At 43.6% G+C, this 15,190-nt stretch overlaps 1 protein-coding gene across 1 annotated transcript in view; it reads left to right on the top strand.

Moving 5' to 3' along the window:
* The first annotated feature begins 1,808 nt into the window (after nt 1-1,808).
* LOC147747554 (ferric reductase 1-like) overlaps nt 1,809-15,190 on the top strand; it is a 335,069-nt gene continuing 321,687 nt past the window's right edge. Inside the window, exon 1 of the mRNA XM_086954120.1 lies at nt 1,809-1,930. The gene's annotated coding sequence lies outside the window, so the exon portion shown is untranslated. The remainder of the gene's footprint in view (nt 1,931-15,190) is intronic.

Below are 15,190 nucleotides of genomic sequence, written 5' to 3'. Positions count from 1 at the left end.
CGGACAAACGCATGTTTCACAAGTTCCCGATCATCTATGTCTATAATGTTTTTCAGAGTAGCATTTGGAAAATTATGTTTGTTAAGGTCAACACCTGGCCCCAAACGTGTCTTGTTGGAAACGCATCCTGGCAGAGGACAGGGCTCGCTTGATGCACTAACTCACTCACCTACTGCAATATGGAGTCGTATTAAGTCACTTTTCAAGGCTAGTTTCAGATCTCATCTGTTCACGTGAGCAAAAGTATAAATGGTCAGTACTAGTTTCTTAACAATACTGATTTAAGGTTATCAGAAACTGATAGACATTATGCTATTTTTAAATGTAAAATTAATGTGGGCCCTTTTGGCTATTGGGATTATAAAAATATAGCCTGTAGCCAGTCTGCCTTGAGGCATGCAACATGTAAAATGTATGCATTATTTTATTAATTCAGTGTTATTATGACAACATAGCGGTTTTTACCTGGGACCTCCCCATAATGTATCATACAAAAAAAATGAAATACACAGCTGAAATACAAATGAGAACAGACAAGTGTCAGTGATTATTATTTGTAGAAAAGCAGAACATGTGGCAGTGGAGGACCCAGAACAGAGAAGGAATAGGGGCTAGATTCATTTCAAGTCCTTATGCCTCACATTCAGAATTCTGAAAAACGCCTCCCCACCCTTGTTATGCCCACTCTTGACCGCATACACGCCGCCCTCGACGCACTCTCCGCTCGGAGGGCCAGAACCTGGCAGTGGTCCCCCGTATTAAACAAGCCCGGATGGGAGGCCGCTCCTTCCGGTACCTTGCAGCTAAGCTTTGGAATGCCCTACCCCTCCGGATTCGTGGAATAACTGAATGCTTGGCCAACTGATAGGTGTGCTTGTGAGAGTCCTGTGAAATTTTTGAGAGTGGGGGAGGGTGTATGGGGGCATCAAAGAAGATGCTGAGTTTGCAACATAAACGTGGATATTTACATTTTCCAATTAGAGTTGCAATGAGGTGAGTTATCAACCAAAGCAGAAAAGTTGCCAAAATATCAACCGGGGACGGGCAGTTAAAAAGAAATCTCCAACAACACATCACGTCTCCTGTGACGGGTTTTAGGATTTTTCCCCAGCACGGCTCCAATCTTCACACGCTTTCCTCTGTTTTCACTCTGAGTCATTGTGCTCGAGTCGAGGGGAGGAGGTGGGGAAGCCCTGTTTGAAAAGGGGTCTGCAGTAGGCACTGGGTAGGGGGAAGGGCATCCTTAAATAAGTAATTTACCGACAAGAATTCTCTGTGCACTTGGCTTGCCGTCTTTTCGAGCAGGTAAGCTGAAGAGGTAGGAAAAAACTCACAGAATTAGAATTTAATTAAAATGGAGTAACTTTGAAGATGAGATTTTTTTTTTTTTTTGTAAAGACAAAGCCATTTTGGCCCCCTCAAAAAAACCTTACAGTCTCCTGCCTAAATTTGGTGAATTAACTCTGGTAGCGGTGTATGCCCGAGGCGCTACCCTTGTGCATGCCTGCAGATAAGACCTCTCAGTGCCCTCGGCGTGTCGCTGCCTGCAGCCAGGGCAAGTCTCCAAAGGAAGCCCGACTACTGATGAAATAGGTCACAAACACTGCTGACCTGCAACTCAAGGGGGTTGCGCAAGTTCCTTTCCCCAGCCTAGGCAGGGGCACCTCCCTTCACCAGCCTGGGTGCCTCTGTTCGCCAGCCTGAGCGCATCCCTTCACCTCCCGTCATCAGCCGGGCACCTCTGGACACCAGTCTGAGCCCCTTGTCTTCAGCCTGGCACAGGGTGCCAACATTCCCAGCTCCGTCGAGGGTATGCCCTGGTGCAGGTTGGGAGGGGCCCCTGCGCTCCCTCCATCAGCGGAAAAGGCCACGAGCAGGCGGAGTTGAAAAACTTCGAACTGTGCTGCATACCGGCAGCTTCACTTGACAGGTAAAACTTTGTTTTTGTTCTTTTATTCATGATGAAAATCATAAAACTGATTGCGTGTAAAATATTACAAAGAGAAAAACGATGCACTTTGTTGAGAAGTTTGTTAAGAAATGTATGGTGCTTTAAGAAAGTCTGCATTATGTGGCGTAATGCGAGACCTTTTATGACTATCTTACCTTATTCTTTTGTCCTGTTTTCTCATGGTAATACTGCCAGGGACAGGATTTCACCTCATCAGTACCAGTGTAAGAACCATACACAGCAATAGCGCGTGGAAGATGGTCAGCCAACTTTTGCGAAGGACCTTCCCCTGTTTCTTGTAACTTTTAATATTTTTTTTAAATCAAAATCGGAAGACTATGCAGCAGTTGATGAGTTATGTAGCAAATTCAGCATATTCATTATTATGTGGAAAACGCCGTACACTCCGTGGCACTGGATATACATTGTTTGTATACCGTTGTGTAAAGAGCATTATTTGGTTTTGTTTGCTTGCATTTCTAAAACCAAGTCAGCTCTGGAAAAACAACATTTCACTGGGTTGCAGCACAGAGTTTACAACTTCCCCTAGGTCAAATTGAACACCTCCAACTATTCATAGCTTTAGCCAACAGGAGCGTTTACATGCTAAGATTTGTGGCTTGTGAAAAGCTAAACTACACCTCCCAGAATGCTACCTAATGATAAACTGAGAACTAAGACCAGCTTAAAGCCCAACAGATGACGCATTGCAGGGGAACCTTCCTGTATTGAGAAGAGAGTGATACTGCTTGGGCTGAGAGCACTGGCATGGCACTGCTGTGAGAGAGCTTCCTTTTGCAGGTAGTGCTGATGGAGTGGGTCTAGCCGCTAAGGTCCAAGACAGCTTTGAAGATAACAGCCCTGTTTCATCCAATCCTGCTTTTCCTTTGTATTCTATGGTTAACAGTGGTGTTAATCTCATTAAAGGAACTAAGGTGCATATAGATGTGGTGGCGATAGGGGCTGAACCTTATGTACAAGGCAGCGTTGACAAACATAATGCACCCACACAGTCACCATCATATGTGAACACAATAACTATCATACTCCTACAAATCACCATTTAACAATGCTCTACACTGTCATGAATTTAGTCATACAATTATAAACATTATTTTACAAACATATCTTATTTGAAATGCATTTTGACACAGCCATCCCCATATATACATAGACAGCCAAACACCTTCACAAATGGAAACACCTACCGGTATATATTCACACCCATACCAGTGCATGTCAATACAACAACCACCATGCACACACACCAGGCATTTAACAATGTCACTTACTGACACCAATATACAATCTTTTGACAGATTTATAAAAAATAATTAGAGTATTATTCACAAAGATGTTTTTGGTCATAAACACAGGTTTACAGCCTAAAATAACTCATTACGCATGCCAGGAATTTCCAAAGGGATTATTGGCAGGCGTAAATGTGTTTACTACTGCAGATTTATTCATAGTAGTCAGTGGCTGATTTGTAAAAAAAAGAAAAAAGTACTTGGGCTCTCGTCAGGAGGCAGCTTCCTTCAGTCTATTTCTCCTGTTAGCGCTGCCTAAAAAAGAACCAACCACTAACCATGAAAGTGGGGAGAGGATGTGGTGTAATGGCCAAAAATGCCGTCTTTCGGAGCTAGGAACCTGGTTCGAGTCTCTGCGTCAGCTCAACATCCTGTGATCCCTGCCTGCCAAAAATGAATGTGTCTCTAACTGGTGCTCATGAAAAGCATGGTGTTGATTAAATGCTGGTCCTGAGCACTGGAGATCACTGGCTCAAATTAAGCACTGGTGGTAGTAAATACGCATGCAAAGTGGGCATTAGAACTCCATAAAAGCACGATTGTGGGCAGTCACATACCCCAATCCAACTCCTTTCCACCCTGGAAATGGTTGGAAGGTTACAGTAATTATCATTGAGGGAGAGGAAGGGGAATAGCTCACCCCCGTATTTGCTGGGATATACTGAAAAGGATTTGATCACGAGGAAAAATGCTGTGCATTTACACAGCCGAGTCCATGTGCGTAATTTTATGGTAAGTAGAATTACTCACAGAAGGAACAGGAGCCTAAGGAACGTGAAATATGACTTCCCAGAAAGAAACCTGCACCTGGCTCAGACTTCTGGGAATATTTGTGAACTGAAAGTAAAAGCTCGTTCAGGTGGAGCTGTAAATCTCAGCATGTACTTTTAAGTTATTTATGTGAATGAAGCCCTCAGTCTCCTTGCGTAAGTAATAACAGAGGCCAGGTGAGATTTAAGGTTTGGTATCAGAGAAAAAGTCCGGCACTAGAGCTCCTAACCACAATACCCTTTGATGTTAATCAATTATAGAATTATTCCAAAAATTGTGAAAGCTCAAAGCATTAAAAAATGAAAGTCTATGTCAAAAATATTTCACAGACCAAGGTCTTGCGTATGTTCACTTATTTAAATTTTCAATATTTGTAATTCATTTTAAATAAAGTGTTAATCAGGGCTTCTAAAAAATATGCATGTCCGCCTACATTAACATAAACATTGTTAGATATATTTTTCCATAAGGCATCCTATAGCGTTTGGTCGTGTGACGGTTGTGAGCTGCCTGATGGTAGATGAAAGACCTGATAAAGGTGGTCTTCTCAAAACACTTGCTCGCTGCAGTTTCTTCCACCCACTCGCTGACGGAGTAGACAAGCAGTGAACACCGCTGTGTCCATGACTGCCACTGTGAAGAGAATCTTCTGCAAGAGCATCAGGTAGGACTTCGGTTCGCTGACGGAAAACAAAGGGATTACCAAAGGGTTACCTTTGTTAAAGAAATCAGACACTCAGGAATGCTCATGAAAGTCTAACATAATGAAAGAAAAAAACAGCCAGCAAGTATTAAAATATTTGAAGTGCAAATTACCATGTCACCGGACCAGAGCTTCACCCTCTGATCACCTGGAGCATGTAATGCTAAATCCAGAGCAGCATTATATATCAATTCAAACAAGCATTTGCAATGCAATAGGTCTCGCAATTACTTGTTTAGATATGACCTCTCCCAAGGACTCACTCACTTCATAGGGGATGCAATCTATACTTCTGTTTGGTTGTCACTATCACGAGGCCTGTAGGGTCAGAGTCGCAGAGCCATGTCCAATATGATGTGCTTGTAGTCTAGCCTCCACTATAGCCCTCCATCGTCGACGGTGGAGAGCAGAGCTACGTTTGGGCCATTACTAATTTTCATCATTTATGTTCAGCCTTTTGCACCTAATCCTTTCATGTTTGTTACTCTGACGATGCTGGCACTCAAATAGTTATCTGGCTGCAAGCTTCATCTGCATCTCACTACCAAACATCTGTGAGTAGTCGATCAACTGATGACTAAGAACCTCCTTGACCCGAACAGAGACAAAGCAGAAGTCTTAGTGAGCAGGGATTGTATGTACCTCGGTGTATTCCTGTCCAGGTGTACCTATACTGCTCTCAGGGTATTTCAAAGTGCATGCCTGCCCCACTGTTCATGTGACAGATTATCACTGTATCATTGTCTGTCCCAGCATCAGTGAAGCTCTGCCTCATTGGCCCGCTTACCTATGTATCATTGCCAAAGAGATTGTATCTCCAGCTTTAATTAACCGTGTAACTAGTAACATGTCTCATTGCCAGGGAATTTCTGCAACTTATTCAGTATCAACCCTGTTAGTGTCAGTGTATTCCTGGCCAGTGTCAGTGTGTTCCTCTGCCATTTTCTGTGTTTCAATGTTAGTTTGTGTCCTGGCCCAAGCCTAAGTGCACCTGTACTATGTGTTACAATTAATGTATCTGTCCCAGTTGGATCACTTCCGTGTCCCAGGTCTATACCTGCCTTAGGATCAGAAAAAGCACTACACTCTGTATGGAAGATACATATCTTAGAACAGGGTGTGTGTGAGCAAGCACACGCACACACACACACAACACGCACAAGGACAAACAACTCAAAATGCTGTGGCAAGGAGAAAGGTACATGTTAAGATAAATTTGTATTGTATTTGCACCCCTCATAAACTACAAGTCCCAGAAGCAATGGAAAATAACCCTAACTACATAATTAACACACAGCCACCATTGGACAATTTCAGACGTCATTCAGCACCAGCAAAAACACTGGAAAGGGGACTCGGGAGTACAAATCCTTTTTCAGTGAAATATAAATGCGGTTTCTCATCCAACAGCTGAACATCAGCAATTTAAAATAGCTTTAACCTTGAGAAGTAGATGTAAAAAACCAAAACAAACTATACATTTACCTTCAAAATGAGACCGCGACAGGACTGTGATCTCAGAGCCTAGTCACTGGGTGCAGTTCTGCCAATGGCAGCAACTTGAGAGTAAAGATCCTGGGCTGCAGGCAGAGTGCTGCAAATGGTGCTAGTGCTGCTCCAACATAGGGTTAAAGATGGACTTAGCTCACAAATGCCACCTGACATATCTGGATCAGGCTTCCCAGATAACAGCGCTTTTGATTTTCATATTTTCTAGTCCTTATGTACAGCAGTAAAAGGGAGACTACAAGTCCCAGAATGCAATCTCCTGTGGCTAAAAAGTAATAGCTGGCTGAAGGTTTCACACATGACAAGTGCTCTCTATTGGCATTGCCAATATACATATCTCTAACAGTATTCATAACCTTCTGTAGCACAGCCCACGCCAAGCATCAGTGCCCTCTTTTTCGCAGTCTATGCGTGTGTATTTGGGTGTGTGTATTCTGCCGCCCACGTTTGCAGAGACAACTTGCAATTTTGCTGCATCATGCTGTGTGTGAAGGAAATGCGAGCTACTCCTGCACGGCACGTATAGAAAGTCTGCTTCCTCACTCCACTTGTATGGAAGAAACGTATCCTGTTGCTACTTGTGGATTTTGGCAATGGACCAACTACTCAAGTGAGACGAAGGAGAACTCAAGAGCTCTGTATAATATCAACTAAATGCATCCTTTGTTTAAAATTAAAGATATGCGTCTTTAAATCTTCACACTTTGTAGCAATGGCCTCGATTCTCGAGAACTTCTTCAGGCTTCCGGTAAGCCTACTTTGGCAATTGTTTACTTTTTCACGCGGACTTTCGTATCATGCATTTCTCATTAGAGCATTCTTATTTTTTGGCAGATTGGCATAACTTTGAGCTGGAAGGTATTTATTGCTGCACTCCTCGTTTTTTCGGAGTGTTCAGGCAAGCTCATTCTCTCATGCTTACCTTGTTCTTCTGGGCTTTTCGAGACCTCAATTACTTATCTCCTCACATTACTTTAACGCGCCTTTTTCAGCATCTATATGGGTTGTGGTTATTACTATTTAAGTGAGCACGTTCTTCTCCATTTCTTTTTAAAAAACAGCACATCTTGGGGTGCAAATCCTACATGTATAGCAGCATATTCACTGCATATTGTTGTGTTTTAGATTACTGTGGACGCACTTCTGATTTTGAGGATCACCACATTTACGCAATTGACTCCCCTGACGAAGGGTTTTTCTAACAAACCCGAAATGCATTGGGACTTTTGAAAAAGAATCACATTTACATGGAGTTACATGTTTATGTCAAAAAAGTCAGGAACCCACAGTAACGGGTCCAGAGACCTAGTTTGTGTGTATGGTTACTGCGTAATTCTGTCAGTATCTACCATGAGAAGAAAGAAAAATTTCTTTCTAGAGTCCCCTCACTCACCGGGGTTTCCCCACGGTGACATGCTTCATCATTGGGGCCATCCCAGTTCTCTACGAAAAGGGGCGTGCTGCGACTAGCGGACTACGCAGGAGCACTGTATTTGTGAAAGGCTATGTGTGGTGTAAAGTGTTGTGGTGGTGGAGTGGATGTGTGATTAAAAATACCGTGCTAGTGGGCCTCAACAATTTATTCTGCTCCTAGTTTGGTATATTAAAATGGGGTAACACTGTTATCTAACCTTGAATTGGGCTAGATCAGTGTCTCGTGGTCGACATGTTTCAAGCTCCCCAAGCTTTTCATCAGGACCATACAGGGTCCAGCCCTGTATATTCCACTCTTATATTTAAATAAATACGATTGATTTAATATTTTCCTATTGCGCTGTTAATTCTTAAACATGCGTTTTTATACATACGATTTGTATTTCAATGGCGTATATATATTGGTGCTAATTTGCACTTCATGGTCTCAGGCGAGGGCGGGATCACCTCGTGGAAACATTGTTCCTTATCGGCAAAACCGCTCGGTATTACCTGCTCAGTCCTCACCCGACCGCATATGAGGACTGAGCAGGTAATACCGAGCGGTTTTATACAAATCGTATGTATAAAAACGCATGTTTAAGAATTAACAGCGCAATAGGAAAATATTAAATCAATCGTATTTATATAGTGGGAGGAGTAGACCCCTGACCCTGAATAGGTCTGTGTCTGCCTAGGTGAATGCTGGCTCCACCCCTTTGTGGTGTGTCTGATGACGAGCTCCCACCTGACAAAGGGGAAGAGGAGCCTTGTCAACAAATTGCTCCAAAACTCACCAGTAACAGTTTAGGCTGGTTCACCCAAGCAGCTGGACCCCAGGAGGAAGCACCACAAACAACTGCCTCCCTGCTGGAGGGCCGTGTGTGCTGGCCTGCTTGGGCCCAGCTGTGTCCCTGGAACCTTGATGACTCTAGCACCTTGTGAGCCCATTACTTTTGTTCTGAAGAGGAGCGCTGGTGCCTTGCAGCGCACAGCTTCAGTGTCTGCAAGTAGAATCCAGGCGTGGGGACTCCCCCTTGTTGCATCAGAGAGGGAGCCCACCCCGCTTTCATGCCTATTTAAAAAGCTGGTGCCGCTGGTTTGTGCTCCTTAAAAAGCGGGTGCCCACCCTGCTGGTTCGTGCTCCTTAATAGTGGGAGCTCACCCTGCTTTTGGGTGTTATTTAGGGGCGGGTGCCCACCCCGCACTGAATTCCTGCTGCAGGAATCACCGCTACGGCCCGAAACGAAAGAGCCGCTGCAAGCAGCGAAACGGAAAGTCAGGCATCTGGTGCCTGACCAGGGGCAGGACCGTGGATGGAGCCAATCCCTGCCCGGCACCCAGAAGAAGAGCGGGATGAAGGAAACGGCTGCCAACATCGAGGCGGGGCTCTCGTGTGATTGAGGGGAGCCCCGCACGCAGCCTAGACCGTCCAGAGCTTTGCGGGCTCCACAGAGAAGTCCCATGTGCCAGGAGAGGGACCGGGCAAAACAAGAAGGAAACCAAGTTTTCCCTCATTGGACCAGCCGCGGCACATTGCCTGTGCCTGAGGACCTGCTCAGAGACTGGACAGAGCCCCCAGAGAACCCAGATGAGAGGGGCCCCCGAGGCACATTGTGGGTTGCCTGTTTCCCTAAGCGGTCCCACAGGAGAGCGGGCCTCTCCAACGTGGGGGGCCATTTAGTATTTAGGAGTCCCGGAGTGGGGCTTCGAGGGCACCTTGGTGCCCAGGCTCATTTTTCCCACAGATGCCCCGCTGGACAATGGGCAGCTGCAACTCTTGGGGCTATTTCATTTTTAGAAGTCCCGGATTGGGACTTGTTGGTTAATTTCTGATAGAGTCCCCGTGGGGGTGTCAGGGCACAGTGAGTGTCAGTGCTGATCACAGCTGTGCTGCAAGAGTGCAGGCCGCTGCAACGTTTGGGGGCATTTTGTTGGTGATAAGGAGGGGGTGAGACACTCCCCTGTGCCCCAGTGCATTGTGCAGCATCTTCGCTGCATTGGAAGCTAGGGGGCCATTTGAGAGGCCCCAGTTCATGCCCCGTCTTTCTGGACATAGGGCATTTTGAGCCCCAGTGAAAGGCCAGTTGGCCTGGGCTCAGTTTGTAAGGTGATGCATGCACCTGGTAGTAGTGTTACTGCAGTGCACTGCTGATTTATGTCTATGTTGCATAATGTACTTCTGCTGATGCCTCATGTCATGCTATGATGTTTTAAGATGATGCCTATTGCGTAATGGGTTTATGCCTATGAGGTCTATGCATAATGTGTTTTATGCCTAACTGTGAGGCAGACATAATGTGTTTATGTTGCCAGTGCTAATGCTGAGTACAGTATTCTGCCAGTAGTTACTGGTTGTGTTTTACATGTGTTACTAGTACTTTCTAAAGGTTCTGACAGTGGCCCAATTGGCCTGTCATGTGTATATAATCCCCTGTAAATATTGCCTAGTGCCAGTTGGCACAGTGTACATCGTGTGATTATGATTCTAATGTGTTTTGGATATTACAAAGGCTATTTGTATATAACGTTGTGTGGAATTTTTTTTGTAATGTGCCTAGTGTGTTGTGCAAACGCTTCACACGTTGCCTCTAAGATAAGCCTGACTGCTCGTGCCAAGCTACCAAGGGGGTGAGCAGGGGTTATCTTCAGCATTTAACTGGTCTTATAGGTTAATAAAATAGTCTGCAATGCATTTCCCCAGTTGAGGCCTACATAAACAGCTAACTGGATCGCTTTCTTGACATTATGGTTGAACCTCTCCACTTGACCATTCGCCATTCGATAGAATACAGCTACTCATCTATGTGTTACACCACCTTTCTCCAAGTAGATCTCCGTAAATGCACTAAAACATTGAGGGCCATTATCAGTTACAAGTTCCTGAGGGATAAATTCCCTACAAAATATTTCACCTAAGAACTCAACAACATTCTGTGAGGTAACCTCCTTTCCCATTTGGAATAATAATCAATCAACACAATCCTGCATGGTCTGTGCAGGTGTGAATTTCCAAGAAAGCTGTGAGAGGTGCCTCTTGCCAGGAGGGAAATCTCCTCTAAACCCTGTGTGATTATGGTGTAAGCTAACTGTAAGAAGTTGTGAAGCACACAGGTAAGAAAACAAATTTGAAGAATATTTTGTATATATCCGGGGCTTATTCTTGGTGTTATCTGTTCACAATAAGTACAACTGTTCTTCTGCCTAACTGCTAACCCCACCTCATATAAATACAATCTCACCCCATTCAAAAACATACACAATGCCTTCATGAGCGGAAAAGCCCGTCCACAACCAATAGACAACAATTGGCATAGATATGAGCGATTCACAGCCATTTCTCGCTCGTGCCTATCTCATAACAATACAATTTGCTATTGTTGGCTTAACTACTCTGCCCCTTTACCACTGCTACCTCGTACTACAGTGCATGTGCTCTCTACTTAAAACTTGATAACATTGGCTTGTCTAAAATTGGCATATTTCATATACTTATAAGTCCCTAGTAAAGTGCACTACATGTGCCCAGGGTCTGTAAATTAAATGATACCAGTGGACCTGTAGAACTGATAGTGCCACACAATTTAGAAGTGCTTTAAACATGTCTCAGTCCTGCCATTGCAGAGCCTGTGTGTGTAGTTTTAAGATACTATTGGGATTACCTTATTACATTATATAAGTGTAATTCCAAATTGGTGAAAGACAAACTTTTAGAGTTTGGTGTCTTTGGACTGACAATATAAAATCAAAATTCATAGTAAAGTCAGATTTTAAGATGCAAGTCTGAAATTGAACTTCAAAGCCACTGTCATATACTTGTCCCACCTTCCAAAAACAAGAAACCAAAGTATAAATATTGTACCGCAAATGCCACCACTTCAGTTCACTTCTGAACCTGTGGATAGGCTGCCAAGAAAAAGGGCTGCTGTGCTGTTACAAGGACTGCCACTAAGCTGGCCTACTGCACTGCTGGACTCCTGCTTTGCTGTGTTGAGCTGCTGCCCTCTTAATTTAGAGTGAAAAGGACTGGGCCAGCATCCCTCCAACTCAGAACTAGTGTGACTCAAAGGGCTCGTCAGCTTGCCTCCTGTCCTGAAATCTCAGGGGCATCAAAGTCTTCAATCACCCTGCTACAGCATTTGGACTCTGTCATCTGTGAGTCTTGCCCTACCAAGTGGTGCCAATCCAGTCCTGGGTCCTTGGAAGTGGAACACTGATGCATTGCTTGGCTGCAGCCCGCATTATTTTCAAGGCAATCAGGACTAAGATACTTTTATTCAGCGCGACTCATAGGGTCCCATTATTACTCCTAGTAGAGAGCAGAAAAGATCAAGCCCATATGCAGACCATCCAGGATTTCGTGATTTCACGATTTGCAAAAAATATTGCGAAATTGACAGTTTTGTAAAAATGCTGCGATTTTTACAAAACTGCCACTGGAAAATGGGATTTTTTTTTTACGAGACTGAAAAGGGAAAATAACAGTTATTTTCACCTCTCAGTTGTCAAATTGGGAAACGAGGACCTCTTGTGACCATCCTATGATGTCCACAATATTATTACATGATTAGTGTTTGTAATGCAATCGGTCTTGCATTTGCGAGACTTTGAGCTATTGGCATTGTTAAATGACAATGCCTTTTATTTATGTGTTGGCTTTTAAAACATATATAAAAGGCATTGTCATTTACAATGCAAATAGCTTAAACTCTCGCAAATGCGAAACATATTTCATTGCAAATGCTTGTTTTTAAATACCTCTGTAGACTACTTCTACATAGCTTTCTACTTTTAGCAGATGAGGGAGTTGTAAGTAAAGTGATGCAGTCCAGGATCATACAGTGTTGGGGGAAGGGTAATCTGGGATTTGAACTCGAGCATCCTTTACAGTATCCGCAGCAGTGTTAGAAATTAATGTGTTATTGTTTCTAGAGCTGCAGTCTCACCGGCGCCATATGTTATGCTTAAATAGGCCTAAGGAGCAGTGAGCTCTGCCCGTGAGTGGTGTGCCTCATAACAGCCGATGCACTTTTAATGCTTTGTTCCCAGCACTTCTCAGCAGGCACTACCATTGCTGCTGCTCTATTAGTGAGGCAGTACTGTTACCTCAAACACAGGCTGCCAATCAGTCAGTGGGACAGTGTCAGCATCTCCCTGCAGTACAGTCTTATCTCTGATTGGACAGAACCTGTTTGGAAATCGCAGAAATTACCGTCAGCATAAGCTGAAGCCACTTTGTTTGTGGCAACCATTTTGGTGAGCCATGTCCTCGCCATGTGCGTCTCCCTCTTCACTGTTGCCTGTCCTTGTATTCTACTTGAGCCATCAGTTACAGTTAACTCCTTCAGCACTGAACCAGAGCAATGTATGATCAGAAAGGCTTGTAGCTGCCAGAATGCATCTGTCTAAGTATATAACTGTCAGGCTATTCCAACTGATGTAAGGGTTTTTGTTACTCCTCCCACTCTGTTGTATAAGTAGTTTTCAGTTGTCCATATATGAGAAATAGCTATTCATGTGCATACTTGTACCGCCTCTTTTTGAACCTCCATGCTTACACTGCAACTATCATAGTGTATAAGCACCATGGTTTCTGTACTCCTTGGACTACCTCATACAGTGGCCTGAGGGTACCGTATTGACATAGTCTCCCTCATGTGAGGTTAATATATGCATTCTCTTTAATATTACAGCTTCCGTGCCAATTTCATCTTTGTTGGTTTAAGGACTGGTGCATCAGTGAGCCCCTAAAAAGGCTTTTTACTCCACACCTGCACCACAAGGCACCGCTGCAGGTCTGCTAGTGAGATGGAAATCGGCTCTTTTCAGCAGGGCTTATGTATTGCGGTACTAACACTTCTCAGGAGAGCTGATGTAGTACAGTACTGGTACTTTTCAGCAGGGCTGATGTAGAGCAGTACTGGTACTTCTCAACAGCATTGTGAAAGCAAATACTAAAATCTTCTATTGTACTTGTAAAGCGGATGCCGTGCTGAAACCAAAAGTGCAGCACCCAGAGGGGGCTTCAGGCAGCAGGATCCATTGTAATTGTGCGCTGTCTTAATGTAAATAAAAAAACAAAACCATGATGTGGTGCCGAACAAGTGGAAGGAGCGAGTGCACCATATTAAAGTTAAAGCTGGTGAAAGTAAAATACTAAAATGTTTTACTGTACTTGTAAAGTGGGAGCCATGCTGAAACCTAAAGCGCGGCACCTGGGGGGAGGCGAGACGGGCTGCATGGTGCTCTGAATGTACGAAGCACGCAATGCCTGCAGTAAGGGAAACTCAATAAAGAAAATAGTGCTTCCAACACTAAATAACAACTACCCTGTAACAACCAAAGTAAAAGGGCCACTCGCCATGGGAGGTTACAAATGAAGAAAAGGCGGTACTATGGAGAGACTAACAAGCCTATTTACGAATCAGAAGCAAGCCTTTACGAAGTACAGTGACACAAGCCAATGCAAATATGGGCAGAGAGTGGGCAGGGCTTCTATTCCATACTCCAGTACAGCCAGTCACTAGCGCATGAGCGCTGACTCTAGGCTCAACCTAAAAAGCCAGTTGGTTTTTCAATGGCAGAACCCGGAGCAATGAGCTCTAAAGATCAAGATTATGATTTTGAAAAGGATGAAAAGGGAAAATATATGATAGACTCTCAATTGCGAGAATTTTTGTTTCACATTAGAGAAACTCTGGGTTTTAAAGGCAAAGACCAATGAGGGGTTTTATTCACAATAAATGAGTCATGATGCGAGTGACCTGATTCTACACGATTTCAAAGGAAATTGTATATAAACAGTGGAAAGATCCAGATAAATCTACCATTCTGCTATTCTTGAGCAAGAGATATTAGGTCAGAGATTTCAAAAAAGATTTCCCCAAAATGAATGATAATGAATAAAATAAAGTGCAGAAAAAAGGCAGCTAAATTTCCATATTTGTGCCTCTGAATTTCCATATTTGTGCCTCTAAATTTGCTAATCCATGCCGCAATATCCTGGTTGGTCTGCAAAGGTTTAAACCTTTAAAAATATACAGTATAACTCAGTGTTTCATAACCTTTTGGCTTCTGTGGTCTCCCACTTAATCACTGCTGGAACCTGGGGACCCCACTGATTCATTATTGGAAAACAGGGCCCCCCCACTGAGTCATTAAAGGGTGCCGGGGGCCCTGGCCCAAACATTTTCTAGGATTTGAACTGCAAAACAATAGACATAAACTGAAACATTGATCAAAGAAATACATAAATGATGACATATTTCATTTAAATTCCTAAACAAATATTAAACAATCACAATGTGAATGTTAATAGAAGGTTAGAGCTTCTCTAAATCCACTTACTACCACAAATCAATCGGAGGATACTAAATTCATTTTCAGCTTTCAACTTCCTTTACTTTTGCTTAAGTTTACATTTTGCTTCTTGATTTATATACACTAAACTAATCTTTTAATATTTAATTTTCAATGCAATTGCGGACCCCCTGAGTAGGCTTTGCGGAGCCCTAGGGTTCCAGGCCCACTGGT

The sequence above is a fragment of the Lissotriton vulgaris genome, chromosome 1_1, assembly GCF_964263255.1.
Source record: "Lissotriton vulgaris chromosome 1_1, aLisVul1.2, whole genome shotgun sequence".
Lineage (NCBI taxonomy): Eukaryota > Metazoa > Chordata > Amphibia > Caudata > Salamandridae > Lissotriton > Lissotriton vulgaris.
The sequence above is the reverse complement of the archived record's forward strand: the minus strand, read 5'-3'. Positions and strand labels throughout refer to the sequence as shown.